Below are 11,777 nucleotides of genomic sequence, written 5' to 3' on the forward strand. Positions count from 1 at the left end.
AGTGCAAGGGTTGGCGCCCTTCGAAACTCAAAGGAGCCACTTGGACCGTCTCCCACAGAAACGAAAACAATATTTTGGATCTGCATGAAACGATACATTATGATTCCTCATATTCATGAAATTAAAGCAAAACTTACATTATCCAACAAATTTTTTTTTTGCTTTTGTGTTCTGATAACATTTTATCTCGTGTGGACTATGGGACCAGCTGCCAACATGAATGAAAAAAATGGTCCAACACTTAATGTCAAATACATCTGGAAAATTATGGCAATGAAAATATTTCTTTTACCTGATTATTTTGATTTTTGTTGCTCCTGAGCCTCAGCATTCAGCCAGCGCCGGCACAACGGGGGCTGTGACGTCAGCTTCATCTTCACACTCATGAGCTGTCATCTGTGAGCATTGTTCAAGTCTAACAGAAACCTTTCCTCCATTTACGGGGGGGGGGTCGAATAACTCCAATCTTGCTCAAATGATTCCCCCCCCCAAGCAAAATCACGGATGAAAGAGCCACCTGCGGCTCTTGGGCCATGGATTGCAGACCCCCGACCGAGGGGCACAAGCAGTCCAGAAGCCTGCGCATGTTTGAGTCCTGACCGCACCAGGGCCGCTGAAGGCTTGAACTTGACTTTGTCCCAGGACTCCATGGTGGACTCGATCCCTCCACTGGAAGAGAACACATTAAACCGCATGAGCACAAAAATCACAGTTGATCACAATGGATGCAGATAAATGTCAGCAACTTGGAGGAATTACAATTTGTATATCAATATATATCATCATTTTTTTTTCTCTTTAACGTCCACAGATACCTTTTCGTGTATTAACGTTGGAGTGTCGTTGGCGTCGATCCACTTTTTAAAAGCGTCGTTCGACTTGAAAACTCAACGGTGAAACTGTCAAGCTCGCACTTGTGTCGCACACCACATAAACATCCCCCGCGACGGTTCTTATCCGGTTCATTGGGAAGTCTTTCCGGTTGCTGCCAAACTGTGATTCGAGTGAGTAATTTCAACATTTGTCAACATTCATATGTAAATGTATTTATGTAAACAAGATAGGGACGTATTTGGGAGTTTTAGGACCTCCAGTTTGTTTACTATTCTTATTTAATTCACTGGAAGCCGTGTAGCAACCGTCGTACAATATAAACAAAGCTAGCTCGTGAGCTCAGTTCGCATCATGGCCGCTCGTAGCACTCTGTAGTCATGCCGAGTGAAACAAGGACATTTTTTGACTTATCTTGCCTTGTGTATTTTTAGCAAACTGTCGCTGGTGTCCACAATGTAAGGACGGTTTCTCCAGGTCGCTGTTGGGCGTCAATTTACAACCCCGACATCTTCCTCGCAGGTAAGGCATGCTGCGTTTTCTTCCATTTTTTTTTTCTGTCAACATCTGCCTCTGGCTCTGGTGACTAAAATGGATAAAAAAAAAAAAAATAGACAGACGTCCACAATCTTATGAGACTCTTGTGACTGACTGGCGACCAGTTCCGGGTGTAGTCCACCTTTCGCCCGAAGTTAGCTGGGATAGATTCCGGCACTCCCACGACCCTCTTTGAGCTGAGGCTGCTTGGAAAATGGATATGGATATTAATGCTATGTCAACAATATATGCTTGAAACTAAACATTTATCTAGTCATTAAAAACAATATAGTAATATAGATATGTAAACAAATTATGAATTTACTTTTGAAATATGCACCTGCAGTTAAAACTCTTAATTATTAATATTGATGAATATTCTTTCTCTGTATGAAACGAGTCATGGACTTAAGGATTTAGAAAGAGTTTCCAGGTGTTTGAATGTAAAAAAAAGTTTTTGGTTTTCTTTGTTCCTGAGACTCCCCGAGGTTATGAAAATATAAGCCAGTTGCCAACGTAGCAACGTCGTCGCAATATTTACAGACTATGCTGACTCCTCTATTTTTAAAAAGCAGCGAACAGTTAAATGCCATCGCAAGAAATAAACCACGAGACAAATGAAAATGTAAGTTGAAATCGCGCATTTATGAAAATAACAACAAACTCCATCATGAACGAAAACTAAGTTCACCGCAATTATTAAGAAATCTGTTAAAATGGAGCATCGGGGCCATAGTGAAAAGGAAAAAAAGTTGAGTTAGGTGAAATTGAACAATATTTTTAAAATGCATGTTTTTTGATTCCTTTATGTTTTGGAGGGAAAAAAAAGTTAGCTCTTTTAAAAAAAAAAAAAAAAATTACATTTTCTGCCCAATTGTTGTTGTTTTGACAAGGAGAGGCTAAGGAATGATATTTGTTTTATATACATTTGTCGCCTCTTGTAGTTCTTGAGTTGATTTTGGAAAACAGGATTAGTTGGTCATCGTATGCCAAGTCTGGAGAGAGAGCAACGTGCTGATTGGCTCACGTGGATGCATATTTTTAAATTCACTCCATAAAATATGAAAACAAACACTGCTCGATTCTCGTAATATTTCAACTCACCGCGAAGGACGTCCAATGTTATTGTCTTAAATTCAATGTCAAGTACGCGATGCTGTGCGCTTGAGGGGGTGACGCGTGAGTGCCGCTTGGCACCACGAGGTGGCGTTAGTGAGCTGACCCACCTCCCTGGACTTGAACCTCAGCGAACCAAACAGATGACATCATCAGGCACGTCTGGATATTTTGAACTTACATTGATGTGGAACAAGTTTAAAAATAATAATAATATATATATATATTTGTTTTTATTTAGTCGGAGGAAAAAATAAGACTTTTAGGAATAAATTATTTTGAAATAATTAAATTAAACATTGCTATTTTTTTAATTATGCTTGCAATAAAACATAATTTTATATGGAAAGTTTTAGCTGTTATGAGATATTTATGCGCATTTAAAACCATTGTAATGCTTAATATTAACGAATATTGTTTGTAGTGAAGGAGTCGTGATTTTTGTACACAGTTTTAAAGTTCCCGTGTGTCTAAAGAACAAAGCGTTTTGGTTATCAGGACAATTTCGGCCTATGGAACAAAAGTGTGGTGTCAGTTTTGTCAATTTCGCGGTTTTATCACGAGCTGGCGAATTAGCTTGTTTTTTTTTCTTCGATATGGTAATATATTTACATTTTTTCAAGCTTCTCTTCATGTATTTTCTTTCCAAACAGATTGATTTAATGTACATAAAAATATATATTAAGTATGTTGTCACGTTAAAAAGTAGATATTTGCAGATTTTGAGGAAAAAAAACGTAATATTACCGTCGCAGGCATCCGTAATTCATGAACAGATATTGTTTGACCCGTACACAAACGTGACGTCATTTGTCCGAGGCGAAATAACGTCACAGATCTGTGGAATTTAATTCTGACGAGACAGAAGTGGAAAATAATTGTCTGTCGTTTGTGCCTCGTAGTTCCTCCCTGCGATGTTTTTCTCGACAGTCAGACTTCGTTCGATTAGCGTGCGATGCCACATGACACCACAAGGTGGCGGGAGTGCGCCAACCCAGCTCTCTCTCTGAACTTGGACTCGAATGATGTAATTATGGAACACTTTTTTTTTTTAAATCAGTCATGTGGACGAAACAAAAAAAATAATTATTTTAAACACTCTTGAAAATTTTATTTAGAAAATCCTTTTTTTTTTTAACATGATTTGTAATTTATGAATGTTTTTCAAATGACATCGATGTTGACCAAGTTATTTACAAAGTGAAGTTGGTTCCGAAATACGTCTGTCGGATTCATTTCGTATTCCTCTGTGGGTTGTTGGATTTTCATTTTTCTCATTGTTATTATATAATATTCTGTTTTTTTTGTTCTTTTTTTTAAACAAATTAACTTAACATTTCTCTGTGTGTGTGTGTTTTTTTAATGATGTCAATCTGCATCAAGTTATTTAAAAAAATGAAAATATTTTAGAAATACTCTAACTTTTTAACTATATTTTTCTGGAAGCTATTTAATTGATAAAAATATAACTATTTTTGACATGACTGAGTCTACATCGTCATTTAAAAACATGTCCAGAAATCTGCCATTTTAAAAAAAAAAAAATGTACGTGGACCAAATATCTAGAAAGTCTTCATCTTTTCCTTTCGGCTTGTCCCGTAAGGGGTCGCCACAGCGTGTCATCTTTTTCCATCAGTACTATTCTGACATATTTCTCCGCCACACCAGACTTGCGCGTGCAGTACCACAGTTCCTCTCTTGGTACTCTGTCATCGGCAAATAATGCATCTGTGGTACTTTTTCTCAGCATGAAACCGTACTGTTGCTCGCAGACACTTTCTTCTGTCCTGAGTGGAGCCTCCACTACTTTTTCCCATAACGTCATCAACTTTATTCCTCTGTAGTTCCCACAGTTCTCTGCACGTCGCTTTTGTCCCTAAAAGTGGGAACGAGCACACATTTCCTCCATTCTTCAGGCATCATCTTGCCCGCTGCGATTCTGTTGACAAAGTGGGTCAAAAACTCCACAGCCACCTCTCCAAACTGTCGTCAGGACCAACTGCCTTTCTGACTTCCCCCTGACTAATCGTTGCCTCTCCAACTCGTCCTTCTCTCTCCTTTTCTTCCGTCATCAACTTGTCAAAGTATTGAGCACACACATTCCCACCTCTTTCCTTCATCACCCTGACCTGCTGCACATCCTTCCCATCTCTCTCTCTCCCTCCGTCTGTCTGTCTGGCTGGCCAACCTCGACCTCAACCTGGTCCTTTTCTACTTCTTTCGTGTCCAACCTGGTGTACATGTCGTCATATGTTTCTTGTTTAGCCTTCGCCTCTGCTCAGCCCTCTCCGTGTCCCACTTCTTCTTCTTCTTCTTCTTGGCTAACCTCTTTCCTTGTATGACTTCCTGTGTATTGAGGTTCCGCCACCAAGTTTCCTTCTCTGCTTTCCTGCCAGATGACCCACCAGGTACCCTCCTGCCTGTCTCTCTGATCACCTTGGCTGGAGTAGTCCGGTCTTCCGGGAGGCCCCCCCCCCCCCCCACCCCCATCCGTCGAGAGCCTGTCTCGACTCTTTCCGAAAGGCCGCACAACATTCTTCGGTTCTTTGGTCTACCTTCGCCTTCTTCATCTTCCGACCCACCACCACAGTTGTCCTTCCTTAAGGCCCCCCATTTCCTTCACCAATATGTCCATCACAATAAATATAAAGTACATAGCGTATTGTTGAAATTACATGTTTAAAAATATTGCATATTTTTTTACATTTCTAATTAACATCAATACGAACCAAGTTATTTCAAAAATATGAAGTATGATTAAAAATATATTTTAAAATATGTTGCAGAAAAATTATATACATTATGAAATAAGTTCTTTGAAATAATAATAAGTCTGGATATTTTTCAAATGTTCAATACATATTTAAACAACTCACCCCTTATTGCTGTCATTCTAAAACACCCAGAACTGTTTTTTCTTTTATTATATTTCTTGATGTGGACAGTTATTTAAAATAAATCAATCCAAGTTTCAATATTTTGAAAATAACTGTTAAAATTTAAATAAATTGGTCCATATTTTGTTGTTTAAAAATATTGAGCATATTTCTGAACATGTTTTTAACTGTTTTGACTGATGTGAACTGAGTTATTTAAAACAATTAAATATTTTGAAAAGAACATTCAAAGTCCAGTTTATGTATTTTGGGATCGACTAGGTCCACATCAATGTCATTTGCAAACGTGTGCCACATTTCCGGATGACGTGTGCCAAGTGATCAAAAAGACGTGAAAATAAAAACATTTTCAAATACTGACTTTTGTGCTCGTCTTGTGTTTTCTCTGACAGACGTCGGACGGGTTCGTGCGCTCACGTCCGCTCCGCCGCCGTCGCGCTCGACACTTCAGCGGCTCCCGAATGTCGTCGGCGATCTTGCGTCCGACTTGAGTTCGTTCATCCCTAAAATGTCATCGCAACTTTTACTGCCCAATAAATGATTCAACTGGACTCGTGTTTTCGTCCTGAGTCTGGCCCGTCCGTCTTCATTTGGAGCCTTTCGGGCATCGCGGACGGCTCTTCAAAAGCCGCTTTGAGTCTCGAGGTAAGAGTTGCGCAGCGTCCACTTCGGTGAACGCCAGTGGATCGTTGGTTCCTCTCTGGCTCCACGTGAGCAAAACTACAGAACTTTGCAAAGTCTTGTCGTTTTGAGTCACGTGGAGCCACAGAGGACCAACGGAACACTGCCGGTCCCAGTTTCTGATTGTTTCACTCAATCTCCACATGAGCAAAGCTACAAGAATTTTCAAAGTTCTGTCGTTTTGCATCACGTGGAGCCAGAGAGGACCAACGGAACACTGCCGGTCCCAGTTTCTGACTGGTCCCTTCTATCTGATGCAAAACTACAGGACTTCTTGGAGCTTTGCTCAGGTGGGGATAGAGGGGACCAGTCATAAACTGGGACCGGCAGTGTTCCGTTGGTCCTCTCTGGCTCCACGTGTCTCAAAACTACAAGACTTTGCAAAGTTCTGTAGTTTTGCTCATGTGGAGATCGAGTGAAACAATCAGAAACTGGCGTTCACTGGAGTGACCGATGTGCAATTTAGGCCTCAGGACTCCGAAACAGCTTTTTAAAAGCCGTCTTCAAACCGACCAATCAGAGCAGGGGGGTGTGCCCACGTCGACCAATCAAAACGCTCAAATTTGCATAACCACGCCCACTTTAGCACATTTTCTTCGTTTTGACCAATCAGAATGCTCGGATTTGCATATACCCGCCCACTTTTTCGACCAATCACAGCCTTGTATGCCAATTGCGTCAGCCAATCACAAAGCTTTATTCCAGGCCTCATTTTTGGCAAAAATCCCCACCCCAAAAAAAAAAAATTTTGAAAAAAATTTTGAAAAAAAAATTTTGAAAAAAAATTTTGAAAAAAAAATTTTGAAAAAAATTTTTTTGAAAAGTTTGGAAAAATAAATTCGAAATATTTGGGGGAAGTAAAACAAAAAAAATTCAATTTTTTTGTGGTGTTTGAAGAATGAGAAAAGTTTAAAGTTGTAATCTGTTTTTATTATGTTTGCAGAGTAGATGTTAAGCAACAGACATGAAATCACAAAGTAAACCAAGACGAAGTCTGACGACATCAAGAAGTCTCCTCGTCGCCGCCCGGTGAAGTGGTCGGCCGTTGGGACGAGAGCTTGGACCGGTGTCCGGACCCAAGACAAACATCAGTGAGTCCAAAGTTAGGTCAAACTTTTGTGCAGCAAATCATCTTTGACGTGAAACCTTCCAGCGAGGAAGACTGGCGACTTGTTTTCTGGGCCTTTGAGGACTGACTGATGGCTGAGTGACCGGGAAGCCGATCGGGTTCCTCAGCAACTCTGGAAGGAGGAGGAAGAACAAACTCAATCACATGAGACGTTTCGAAGAGTCGAGCATCCAGGGGTCAAAGGTCTCAGGCAGCTCAAGATTTGGTTTCAGCACCTTGTGGATGACAGGAAAAGAAAAACTTGTGTGCAGTTCTGCAGCGTTTTACCTCAGAAGACTGATGGCGCCATTTGCACGACGACTGGAAAGATGAACGGCAGAAGGAAGCAGGTTGAGCGGACCAAGAGGAACCTTCTTCGGATCAAAGTGCTTCAGAGGACCCATCGCTGGACTGGATGCACGAGACCTGAACACCAGAGGAGGACCGGGGAAAACGGTCAAGCTGATGCTTTGTAAGTTTCTTACCACATGTCAAAGATGAAGGTGGCGTTGAGGACCTTCTGCACATTTCGAACTCTTTGCCCAGCAGGTGCAGGGTCTTGGTGGCAGTCCCGATGACACTTTGACTGGAAGGTGATCTGCATGTGGAGTCAAAACAGAAAAAGGTCAGGGCGCTTCAATTTGCCGAGCTGATTTGTAAGTTTAGGTTACCTCCTGGTGATAGCGATGCCATCTTTCCGCCACATACACAGATAAGGACTTGGATTCAGCCACTCTGCCAAAAAGGCTCAAACCCTGAAGCAAAGTGACTTCAGGAGATGACTAGGATCAGGTTCTCCAGCGCCACCTGGTGGACAAACAGACTGGCGCCTCCTGCTTGAACAGTCTTCCTATCAAACAGACCTTCAGAGTGGACTGGCGGCGCAGAGATTTCTCCGGGAGACCTGAACACAAGATATGACCGCGGAACCAGTCAAGTTGCTGTTTTTGAAGTTTGTGAGCTTGCGTCAACATTCAAGATGGAGCCGTTGACCTGCCTATTCATGTGGATTTCTTCTTTTGCCCAGTCGGTGCAGGATCTTGGTGGCAGTCCCGATGGCACTTGGACCGGAAGGTGATCTGCATGTGGAATCAAAGAAAAATTTTAATTTTTAAATTTGCTGTGGTTGTGTAAAGCAAAAAGTCACCTCAACATGTTGGACAGGAAGTTGACCATCACTCCACATTTCTGCCACCTACAATAACAAATGGCAAATTCAGTCATCTGTTCCCCCCCCACCCACCCCAACAGGTTCAAGACTTGGAGGTCGACGGTCGGGTTCTCCTGTGCCACCTGACAGACTTTGACTTCAAGAACATTCAAATGTCCAGGTAAAATCTTGAGGGTTTTTGCTGGAGCACATCTCCGAGTGCAACTTTGGGGGAACTGCAGAAGAGAAAAAGATTTGACAAAACAATGTTAAGCTACTTATTCGTTGTTTGTTCTGACCTGCTTTGTTACCTCAAGTTGACGCCAGGTTTCCGCCACCTACAGCGACAAACTGTAAATTCGGTCTGTTTTCCAACAGGTTCCAGGCTTTGAGATTGACTTCACCAGCTGAGCCGCGATCAGGTTCTCCAGGATTCTTCAGCACCACCCGGTGGACGTTGGTAGCAAGAACATCCAAGTGTCCAGGAGCAAAAAGGTCAAGACCTTGTTCTGGCTGGAGTGCGACTTTGGGGTAACTGCAGAAGAGAAAAGATGTTAAGCTGCTCAATTGCTGTTGGGAGGGTTTTGTTTCTTATAGCCACCATCTCGTTCCTCAGGTCCCCGTGACTGCAGAACTGCTGACCAAGAGACCTAAACAAGAGATGGACCAGTCAAGTTGCTTTCTAGTAAGTTCATCACCATGTGTCAACAAATATGAAGGCAGCGTTGAGGACCTTCTGCATGTTCAGTTTTGTTTTTGCCCAGCAGGTGCAGGATCTTGGTGGCCAAGTCCCCAATGGGACCTGCAACAGGAGCAAAAAGAAACTCCAGGTGAGGAGTCTCCAAACTGGAATTTGTTGCATGTATGACCCTGATGCCACATTTTCTACCACCTCCAACAACAAATTGATTCATCCGTTTTTTCCCCCAACAGGTCCAAGCCTGGAGAGTGCAATGTCAAAGACAACCATTTTGGCTTTTGGCTTGTTCCTCAGCTCTCCATTAAGTCGAGGGGGTCACGACTGCAGATGGAGGGGAAAAAAAAAAAAAAAAAAAAGCCCGCTGGAAAGTCAACCTGGGTGTCCTTCCCCTCCTTCGGTGGTTTCCGTGTCTTCTTCCTGGGGTGACACAAAAGCGCCGCAACATGAAAGGTTAACGGCAAGATTTGGTGCTGCCGTCGAGTGCGCGTTCCCACCTGAACCGTGAGGACGTCTCAGTTGGAGGCCGCCTGGTCAGCTCATCCTGAAGCAAAGGAAACTTTTTTCCCTCCCCAGCGAGGATGGCGGCGCCTGAAAAACACGACATGGTTCGCAGTCAACGTCTAAATTCAGCCCCACGAGCCCGGTTGAAAATCAAGAGAGGCGTTTCGCAGCAGGCCCACCAAAGTCCCAAAAGGCCCCCCCACCAAACGTCACAGCGAGTCAGCCATTTTGTTGAAGATTTGAACCTGCATTCAGAAATGAAAATTAACAGTGAACACAAATGGAACGACTTTATTCAGTTGAATAAAGGATATGCTGTACAGCCAGTCAGGAATTCAGTCAAGTCGGACGTTCAGTTGAAGATTCAAGCCTGCAAACAAAATGAGAAATGATTAATTCATATGAAATGGAAAAAAAACAAAAAACAAAAACTCACCAATTTCAAGCTGTGCACCTGTGGACGAAAAAAAAAAAAAACATATATTAGCATTAATCGCATTTAATTGTGAATGTGTCCAAGTTGTGTACTTACTTGGTGCAAAACGGCCGTTTTATCCAAATGCTGAAAAAGTTTGAGACGTTTCTTTCATTAATTAAGCGCCAATCGTTCAAAGTACTAAAATTACCCCCCCCCCCCGCGCCCTCCTTATTATTACAGAGTTGACTTACTTTGTAGATGCAGTTATGCGCCGAATAAAACGAGTTGTGTTGCCGTTGAAACTCGCAGGAGACGTTCAAAGCCTCCGGTCGGAGCTAGCACGGCTAGCAAGGTGTTAGCATCCTGAAAAGAGCCAATTTGCGGTCATTTGGCTCGCTTTGAAATGTTCAAAGTGGGCAAAAGGCAGCGAATTTTTTGCAAGGTTGAAGGAGGAGGCAGTGCGAGGACTTAGTTACCTTGTCGTCGATGTTGCGGAAAGGGGCGACGGGACGCCGGCCAAAGAGGACGAGCTCTCATTTGGCCCGACTTAAATAGGTTGGCGGCGGTGACGTCATTATTAATCGGAGGTAAAAAAAGAAGAAAAAAAAAGCTTTGATTTCACACAAGAAAGTCGAGAAATCTGCGCTGCGTTGAAAAAGATGCGCGTTAAATGCTTACGTTGGGCAAATAAACCAGAGCGGAATCGAACCCGAGTCGTCTGAATCATAGCTGAAGTACTACTGCACTAGACTACTTCAATGTTCCCGAATATTGCACCATATTGGTATTTGTCATAATGTCGGCAAGCCGTGGCGACCATCGATGACTGATCTTTGCGATGTATACAAACAGACGACCTGCACAATTTGGCCAAAACTGGTCTAAAGGTTTGTTTCCCTGCCTGGCGTACGGGAGATCCGGGTTCGATCCCCCCTTTATGTTTGTATGGCCGTGAACATACTTCGATGAGTGCAGGCGAAGGTGGGGATTGAACCCGGGTCACCAAAACCGGAGGCAAAGTTTTAGAGCACTCGACCATTTCAGATAGAAAAACGCCAATTTTTTGGTCATCCTTATCGTTCACAAAAACCGCTGCGGCCTCTTCCATACAAAGCAGACCACATGATCAGGTTCCGTCGGGTCCAAAATGGTCTCATGCGTAGTGTCACTGACTGGAGTTCCGGCGATCCTGGTTCGGTTCTTCCTTTGGTCCTGATTTATTTCCCTCCCTGGTATTTGTAAAGACCTGGACTTCGCAGCCAGGCTCGAACCCGGGACGCCCACACCGGAGGTAAAGTTTTAGACCATTCGGCCATCTTGGCTGATTCCGGGCAATTTTTCTGGTTGTATTCATCGGTTCGGGGGACCGTTACCGGATATTTGAGATAAATTTACCCGGATGACAGACAATTTTCATCTGGAAAATAGCTCATTGTTTAAACCCTTGCCGACAGTTGTCGTGATGCAGGTTCGAGTCTTCCTTTGTCCCACATTTCTTCCCCTCCTTGAAGTTTGCAAATCCGCGGAGCTCCGAGCGAGGATCGAACCCGGGACGCCCACACCGGAGGTAAAGCTTTAGACCATTCGGCCATTTTGGATGAAATCCGAATTTTTTGGGTGTCCTATTGATCGGTTCGGACCAGTACCGTCCTGCAGACGGAACGGGTACACGGATCACCAAATTGTGCTTCAGCAGGAAAGTACCTCAGTGGTTAAAGACACTGCACATGACGTCAGTGACGCTGGTTCGAGTCTTCCTTTGTCCCATGTTTCCTTAGCTTCACAATATTTGTTGACCCGCCGAAGCCCGAGTGAGGCTCGAACCCGGATTTCCCGA

At 43.1% G+C, this 11,777-nt stretch overlaps 2 long non-coding RNA genes across 24 annotated transcripts; one reads left to right on the forward strand and one right to left on the reverse strand.

Annotated features, from left to right (window-relative positions):
• The first annotated feature begins 459 nt into the window (after nt 1-459).
• Nucleotides 460-9,383, forward strand: LOC133493748 (uncharacterized). 17 transcript variants are annotated; one of them, XR_009793143.1, is made up of 13 exons: nt 460-1,004; nt 1,266-1,353; nt 3,387-3,511; nt 5,775-6,027; nt 7,007-7,375; nt 7,444-7,643; nt 7,718-7,796; nt 7,884-8,123; nt 8,199-8,245; nt 8,423-8,502; nt 8,700-9,006; nt 9,086-9,151; nt 9,255-9,383. It is a non-coding gene; the product is annotated as an uncharacterized LOC133493748 (long non-coding RNA). The 17 variants fall into 17 exon arrangements; XR_009793147.1 differs by having other exon boundaries at nt 462-1,004; nt 5,775-5,873; XR_009793135.1 differs by lacking the exon at nt 3,387-3,511 and having other exon boundaries at nt 462-737; nt 812-1,004.
• Nucleotides 8,169-11,663, reverse strand: LOC133493747 (uncharacterized). Of its 7 annotated transcripts, none has more exons than XR_009793130.1 (15): nt 10,619-10,791; nt 10,417-10,486; nt 10,192-10,303; nt 10,055-10,105; nt 9,959-9,976; nt 9,844-9,892; nt 9,702-9,767; nt 9,516-9,609; nt 9,396-9,438; nt 9,055-9,123; nt 8,923-8,971; nt 8,633-8,856; nt 8,465-8,557; nt 8,319-8,366; nt 8,169-8,250 (listed from the first exon to the last, which is right to left on the reverse strand). It is a non-coding gene; the product is annotated as an uncharacterized LOC133493747 (long non-coding RNA). The 7 variants fall into 7 exon arrangements; XR_009793125.1 differs by having other exon boundaries at nt 10,055-10,084; nt 10,619-10,785; XR_009793127.1 differs by lacking the exons at nt 9,959-9,976; nt 10,619-10,791 and adding an exon at nt 11,645-11,663 and having other exon boundaries at nt 10,055-10,084.
• Nucleotides 11,664-11,777: the final 114 nt, after the last annotated feature.

The sequence above is a fragment of the Syngnathoides biaculeatus genome, chromosome 20, assembly GCF_019802595.1.
Source record: "Syngnathoides biaculeatus isolate LvHL_M chromosome 20, ASM1980259v1, whole genome shotgun sequence".
In the NCBI taxonomy this organism is placed as follows: Eukaryota; Metazoa; Chordata; class Actinopteri; order Syngnathiformes; family Syngnathidae; genus Syngnathoides; species Syngnathoides biaculeatus.